The sequence below is a fragment of the Cucurbita moschata genome, unplaced genomic scaffold (genome assembly GCF_002738365.1).
Source record: "Cucurbita moschata cultivar Rifu unplaced genomic scaffold, Cmos_1.0 Cmo_Scf00006, whole genome shotgun sequence".
Lineage (NCBI taxonomy): Eukaryota > Viridiplantae > Streptophyta > Magnoliopsida > Cucurbitales > Cucurbitaceae > Cucurbita > Cucurbita moschata.
This window is the reverse complement of record NW_019268522.1, coordinates 436,698-444,532: the sequence shown is the minus strand read 5'-3', so window position 1 is coordinate 444,532 and position 7,835 is coordinate 436,698. Positions and strand designations below refer to the sequence as shown.

The window sequence follows — 7,835 nt, the reverse complement described above, 5'->3', positions numbered from 1 at the left end:
TTTTTTTTTTTTTTTTTTTTTTTTTTTTTTTTTTTTCTGCTTTTGAGATTGGGGGATTGTGACAAAACTTTTCCACATCGAAAGGTTCTGCTTTACACATCATCTGATTGTGGAGGATCAGATACTCCCACTCAATAATTGATGTGGGCCATTTTCACGAGCCAGTGAATTTGCTAGAATAGTTCCAACATGTAAGATAAGAGGCCCCGTTCGTCATGGATTGATCGACCTAGCAGTCGATAAGGAAGAAATGAGTTCAAGTCATGATAGTCATTTATCAAAGATTTAATATCCTAGGAGTTTTCTTGCAACAAATGGAGTAGGTTCAAATGGTTATCAATGATACTAGCACGATCTAGATAATCATGGATATAGAAAAATATATATGTACTGATTGAAAAGTTATGAAGTTCTTCCTGCTTTATCTTCATACAGTGTTAGAGAGAGAGAGAGATAATTTTTGTTATCCATTGGCATAGAAGAGCACAAACTCAAATTTGGATCTTATATGATGCTTCGTTATCTGTCAACAGGGATGTGGGCCTTCATACATGATACATATTCTGAGGTCTCACGTCGGTTGCAGAGGGAACGAAGCATCTCTTTTAAGGGTGTGGAAACCTCTCCCTAACAGAGGCGTTGTAAAATCGTGAGGCTGATGGCGATACCTAATAAGCCAAAGCGGACAGTATTTGCTAGCGCTAGACTTAAACTAGACTTAAACTGTTATACATATTTTATGATATTGATGTCCCACGCCGGTTGGAGAGGGGAACGAAGCATACCTTATAAGGGTGTGGAAACCTCTCCTAGCAGACACGTTTTAAAGCCTTGAGGGGAAAACCCGAAAGGGAAAGCCCAAAGAGGACAATATCTGCTAGCGGTGGATCTGAGCCGTTACAAAACCTCTCCCTAATAGACGCGTTGTACAACCGTGAGGCTGATGGTGATACCTAATAAGCCAAAGCGGACAGTATCTGCTAGCGTTAGACTTAGACTATGATATTGATGTCCCACGTCGGTTGGAGAGGGGAACGAAGCATACCTTATAAGGGTATGGAAACCTCTCCCTAGCAGACGTGTTTTAAAGTCTTGGGGAGAAGCCCGAAAGGGAAAGCCCAAAGAGGACAATATCTGCTAGTGGTAGATCAGGACCGTTACAAAAACTCTCCCTAACAGACGCGTTGTAAAACCGTGAGGCTGATGGTGATACCTAATAAGCCAAAGCGGACAGTATCTGCTAGTGCTAGACTTAGACTGTTACACATATTTTATGATATTGATGTCCCATGTCGGTTGGAGAAGGGAACGAAGCATACCTTATAAGGGTATGAAAACCTCTCCCTAACAGACGCGTTGTAAAACCATGAGACTAACAGTGATACGTAACAGGCCAAAGCGGATAATATCTACTAGCGGTGGATTTGGATGGTTACACATATTCTATTTCAGTTTTTGTAAATTTGGATAAAGTTATGGAATCTAGATTCCAGACAAAAGTTTGGTCCTAAAAGACAGATTCCCCTCTCTGTTTGAGATGACACAGAAGAAAGCAGCTAAGTGGCTGATATGTGGAGTTCATCATAGTTTATTAACCCCTATGACCAATTGGAATAAGTTTTTGAAAGCCATTGGATTGAGGATATCATCAAAGCAAACTAACGGTAACAGAAATGTTTAGAAAAGCTTACCGATTAGCAGCAAATGAAGTGGAGAAAGTTTCTACCTCATGTCCAACAGGCACGAAACTCCAACTGCAATTCTGTACTTGTTGTTCATAAGTGACTTTAGTTGTTTGGTATATAGTACACAAATAGTAACAGCCTGCAATCAAATCACGTGGAAAGAGTTTCAGATTTCAAACGGAACTAAGAAATATCGACCAAAATAAAGTTGTTTTCTGTGAGATCTCACATCGGTTAGAGAGAAGAACGAAGCATTCCTTATAAGGGTATGGAAACCTCTCTACGCGCAATGAGGAAGCCCAAAAGGGAAAGTCCAAAAACTTAGAGGAAAAAACTGAAAAGGAATATCCAAAGTGGACAGTATCTGAATGAGTACCGGTTTTGTTGCGTAACTCTGAAAGACGCGTTTCAAAACTGTGAGGCTGACGACGATACATAACAAGCCAAAATAGACAATATCTACTAGGAGTGGGCAAATGACTGACGACGATACGTAATAAGTCAAAAAAGACAATATCTACTAGGGGTGGGCAAATCACTAACGGCGATATGTAACATGTCAAAACAGACATTTAGACGCATTTTAAAACTGGGAGGCTGACGATGATACGTAACAGGCCAAAACATACTATATCTGTTAGGGGTGGGCAAATCACTGACGGTAATACGTAACAGGCTAGACATTCAGACGCGTTTTAAAATCGTGAGGTTGACTGCAATACGTAACAGGCCAAAACAGACAATATCTACTAGGGTGGGCAACAAGCCAAAACATACTATATCTATTAGAGGTGGGCAAATCACTCACGGTGATGCGTAACAGACCAAAACATACAATATCTGCTAGCGGTGGGCAAATTAATTGTAACGGCCCAGATCCACCGTTAGCAGATATTGTCCTCTTTGGGCTTTCCCTTTCGGGCTTTCCCTCAAGGCTTTAAAACGCGTCTGCTAGGGGAAGGTTTCCACACCCTTATAAATGGTGATTTGTTCTCCTCCCCAACCAATGTGGGACATCACAATCCACCCCCCTTCGGGGCCCAGCGTCCTCGCTGGCACTCGTTCCTTTATCCAATCAATGTGGGATCGCCCCCAAATCCACCCCCCTTTGGGGCCCAGCGTCCTTACTGGCACACCGCCTCGTGTCTACCCCCTTCAGGGAATAGCGAGAAGGCCGGCACATCGTCCGATGACTGCCTTTGATACCATTTGTAACGACCCAGATCCACCGCTAGCCGATATTGTCCTCTTTGGACTTTCCCTCAAGGCTTTAAAACGCGTTTGCTAGGGGAAGGTTTCCACACCCTTATAAATGGTGATTTGTTCTCCTCCCCAACCAATATGGGACATCACATTAACAGAGGATACTTAACTCAGCATTAAACAACTAAACATCTCAGGCTTGCCAGCCTCTTCATTTTTAGAATGGATGTTCTTCTTCCTCTTGCTTCATTTCTTCATCTTGGTCTTTTTCAGAAGCCCATGGCCAATGGTAGCGTTTTTAACACTTCAAAGCTCTAAACTATAAAAACACAGCCGATCTACGCCCTGTTTACAAGAAAATGCTAATGATATTATGACCTACTCACTACTCCAGGCATGATTACACAAATCTTCTTTTGAAAATCATATTGGTTTTTCCTTCAAATACAAATTTGGCCCTATGGTTACGCCAAAGTATCAAACTAGATTGTCTTGAGAAAATTAGCAACCACAATTTTCCTCCTACCACAAGGCATATATATGATTCAAATTACAACAATCTGAAACCTAAATGAAGCATCCACATCACAGTCTAAATACGACAGAATCAAATTGAAAAATATACCGCGCAGAATAACAATTTTGCAATAATTCATTCAAATCGGGCTCCGCGATGCACGATAGGCCGAATAAAATGAGATCATCGAGGAAGAGAAGAAACTTACAGTTGTATCATGAACGCAACGATTACGAATAAGTTTTCTTCCCTAGGCTGCCATGAAATAGAGATCACAGTTAAGTCTCGAGCCTGATTCGAACCCTAACTCTGAGAATTTCAGGTCTGACAGTGAGCGTCGGCGCGGCGGGAAACTGCAATCCCATAGCCATTATCGAATCCCCTCCCCCCCTGTAACATGTCCGGAACTCCCGCTTGCCGCGCGCCTTTGTCAATATGCTCAATTTTAAAATTATATATATATTTTTTTTATTATTATAAATTTACATTTTATACTTTTATTAAACATAAATTTTAAATTATATTATATTTTTAAAAATCAAATTTATAAAGTCTATTAGAAAATAAGGAATTATAAATCTATTAAATACAGATCTACCAATTTTGATAATTTATAAATTAAATAGATAAAAAAATATATCAATTATATTCTCACGCACTCTTTGATTATTTTAATAAAAATAATGCGCTCTGTGATTATTTTAATAAAAATAATTTTTAAGATATTTAAAGGCAGTGTGATCGATAGTCACTAAACGAAATTATCAAGGTCGTTGTATGGATGAGGCTCGGTTTTATTGTCTGGTTTCTTAAGAGCAATAACATTTTTTTTTTTTTCATTACGAATGGTGTAGCGTTTTCGCTAATTGATCACTAGCACATACAGGTTGGTCCGGCTAATATCTTTATATGACCAATTAGGGTAGACTACCCCAAACTTTCAGAAGTGACCCAATTTTTGTTAGGAATCACGACGACCCGAGCTTTCAAAAGTGACCCAATTTTTGTTAGGAATCGCGATTCTCCAATGGTATGATTATTTACTTTGAGTAAAAGCTCTATAACGTTCTTTTGGGCTTCTCCAAAATGCATCATGCCGGGTATTCCCTTATAAACCCATGATTTTCTACTAGATTAAACGATGTGGACTGAAGGTGGGACTCACTCCCGATAATCCTCAACAAATTTTAATATTTTTTAGACTAAATTTTATTTTATTCGTTATATCATAATTGTAAAGAAATTTTATATATCAGGTGATACTAAAAATAGTAATATATTTCTTTTAAGTATATTTTTAGTTTGTTTAACTAATTTTAGAAAATGCTTTAAATAGGTACACAAAAATATATTATAAATAACCTCACCTTCCATTTTGAAACACACACCGTCTTCTCAACTAACAATCCCACAGAAGCATAAGCATTCAAATCTAAGAGTCATGGCATCCCGAAAGCTTTTCACCGTTTTCGCTATTGTCATGATGATGTTCTATTTTGCTTCATCGGGTAAGTGTTTTTATCTTCCCATCTTTTTAATTCTATGTTCTTTTGTTGTTTTCTTTTGCTAAAATAATATTTAATCCTTGCAGCAAAAGGCGACATGTTCATGGAATGTATTCGTCCGTGTGTTGATGCTTTCGACGATGATTCGTGTTATGATGATTGTGTTCGTGCAAATAAAGGTGCTGGGTTTTGTTATCCTAAACTACCTTCTGTTTCGAATGAAAAGGATTGTTGTTGTAATAATTGAGAGGACGGAATCCTTTGATTTTATTTAATTTTGTGGGCAAATTGTTCGGGGCCGTTGGACATCAAATTTTTAATAAATATTTATTTTTAAGTATGGTGTTTCATTTAATTCATCGACTTAATCATAGAAACTTCATGATTAAACGTTTTATTTTGAGTAAAAGAAGCTTTTCCATGTGACGCGACATAAATATATCGTGTTCGTCTATGGTAACCATATCACAGGGGATTCTCTATTAGACCTAATTTGATTTTTAAAATTATTCCTACCCAATAGCTGTAAGCCATAAGTCGTTGTTGCCTTTTTGCTTACATTCCCATATAGCACAAATTTCAATTTCTCAAATCTTGCTTTCAAAAACTCTTTTTTGAAATTTTTTTGTCCCGTTTTTTAAAACTTTCTTCTTGAATCGGGGTCAGAGGCTCGAGCATACGTCGCTTGCCCGTAGGTAGGCTCCCCGCTTTCTAAAACTTTCTTCTTGAATCGGGACCAGAGGCTCGAGCATACGTCGCTTGGTCATAGGTAGGCCCCCTGCTTTCTAAAACTTTCTTCTTGAATCGGGGCTAGAGACTCGAGCATACGTCGCTTGCCCGTAGTTAAGCTTAGTCATAGGTAGGCTTAGCTCACTTGTTGTTGAGAAGTGAGCGCCGTACAACCATCAAAGTGCGGTTGTGACCGTTAGACCTAATTTTATAACCATTTGATTTTTAAAATTACTGTTTTTCCAAACATTAAATTCTAAAATAAAAAATAAAAAATAAGCACTCAAAATTATTTATATATAGAACTATAACTAATATTATATTGATAGAATAACCATTAACCAATTATTCCATAACCTATTATATTATATTAATATATAAAAAAGAAATTTGGAGAAAATAAAAATGAATTTTGTGACGTGTGGTTTAAACCGAAAATAAATTTTGAAGCAGAAAGCGAACTTTTCTTGGCGAGCGTCAGGCAGCCCCTATCCAACGGACAGTGACAGTTCCACTGGATGATTTTCCAATCCAACAAATGGGAATCCGCCACGTGTGGCAGAGTAAATAGAATTTGTCAGGATCGAAAACGATGAATATGGGCCGACCCATTAACTGGAAAAAAAAGGCCAGGCCCATGTCCTCGTTTTGTTTGCGAAGAATTAAAAGCTGAATTAAATGAAGTTTTTGGGCTGGCTGTCTTATCGAAAGAGACATAAAAGCAGAAAATAAAAAAGTTGGGCTCGAAAATCCAAAAAATTCGAGTATTAAAAGAAGCCAAAGCCCAATGAAGGCAAGTGTTTCAGACAACAGTTCAGCAAAAGCTACTGCCATAAAACTCACAACACACATTCTCTGTCTACTTTCTCTCTCCCCAATTTGTACATTTTCTCTCTCCTACCCCCCTTAACATCACCTCAATCAATAAACTGGTTTTTTCGTAAAGATTCTATGATTGAGCCACCATATTTTTAAAACTGTGAGATTGACGACAACACGGATCAAAATGGACAATGGACGGTCAAAATATGGATAATGGACGGTCAAAATGGACAATGGACTTGGGCTGTTACATGCACATTGTTAGTATACGAGATCCCACATGAATTCCCACATGAATTCCTGGGGGAATGAATATAAAAGAGAGAGAGAACGAAAATGAAAATGTGATGGCTAGGGCAACAATATCATACAAGATACTGCTGCGCCTCATTTCGGGGACAACCATCTAGCTCTGGGTTCGAGTGGCATTTCACCCCTAACCACAACTCATCCACTGATTCTTCAACATCAGTTGGTTCGAACCTCCACTTAGTTTCATCCAACCTTCATCCTGGTCATGGATAGATCACCCAAGTTCGGGTCCATAAGTAGTAACAATTGCCCCATGAAGACTCGCTTTCGCTGCGGCTCTAGTGGGTTCCCTTAACCAAGCCACTGCCTATGAGTGGCCGGCTCATTCTTCAACAGGCATGCGATCAGAGTCATGGTGGACTTATCCCACATTAATTCCTGAAAAAGGGGAAAATGGGAGGATTGTGAGATCCTATATTGGTTAGAGAGGGGAGATACCTCTCCTAAAAAGGGATAGACTGTGAGATCCTATATTGGATTGATTCCTGAAAAATGGTGGACTCTGAGATCATATATTGGTGAGTAACAGACATGTTTTAAAAATTTGGTGAGAAACCGGGAAGGGAAAGCCCAAAGGACAATATGTGCTAGCGGTTTAGTGACTTTCAATTATTTGAAGTCTTTCTTAGCTATTTTATCCTTAATACCGCTCTCATTCAGATATGGTCTCGGTTCGTTCATATATCCCTCTACACGGGTGTCACGTGCCTACTAGCTTACATACACATAGTTTCATGGAGATCATTTTTATGTCCACCAAACTCTTTAAACACACATCACTTTCATACATCCTAAGCTTCTTTAGGTATGTATCACTATCGTATACATACACTTCGGCTCTACGCACATCATTTTCATGTAATTACATCCTCTAGACATATGTCACTTTCATACCGTCAATTTTTATTGAAAAATAAAATAAATTATTTTAATATCTCGAGACTATTATTTATATATATATATATATATATGTATGAGATTTTGATGTAATATCATACTAAAAAAATTATTAAAAAAAAAAAAAAAACTTGGCATTTTGAATTTTTTTTTTTTTTTTTTTTT

General features: G+C 38.1%; 1 long non-coding RNA gene across 1 annotated transcript; it reads right to left on the bottom strand.

Annotated features, from left to right (window-relative positions):
* Positions 1 to 42: 42 nt before the first annotated feature.
* LOC111444195 lies at positions 43 to 3,830 on the bottom strand. Its single transcript, XR_002710661.1, has 4 exons — positions 3,614 to 3,830; positions 3,059 to 3,233; positions 1,692 to 1,824; positions 43 to 229 (listed from the first exon to the last, which is right to left on the bottom strand). It is a non-coding gene; the product is annotated as an uncharacterized LOC111444195 (long non-coding RNA).
* Positions 3,831 to 7,835: the final 4,005 nt, after the last annotated feature.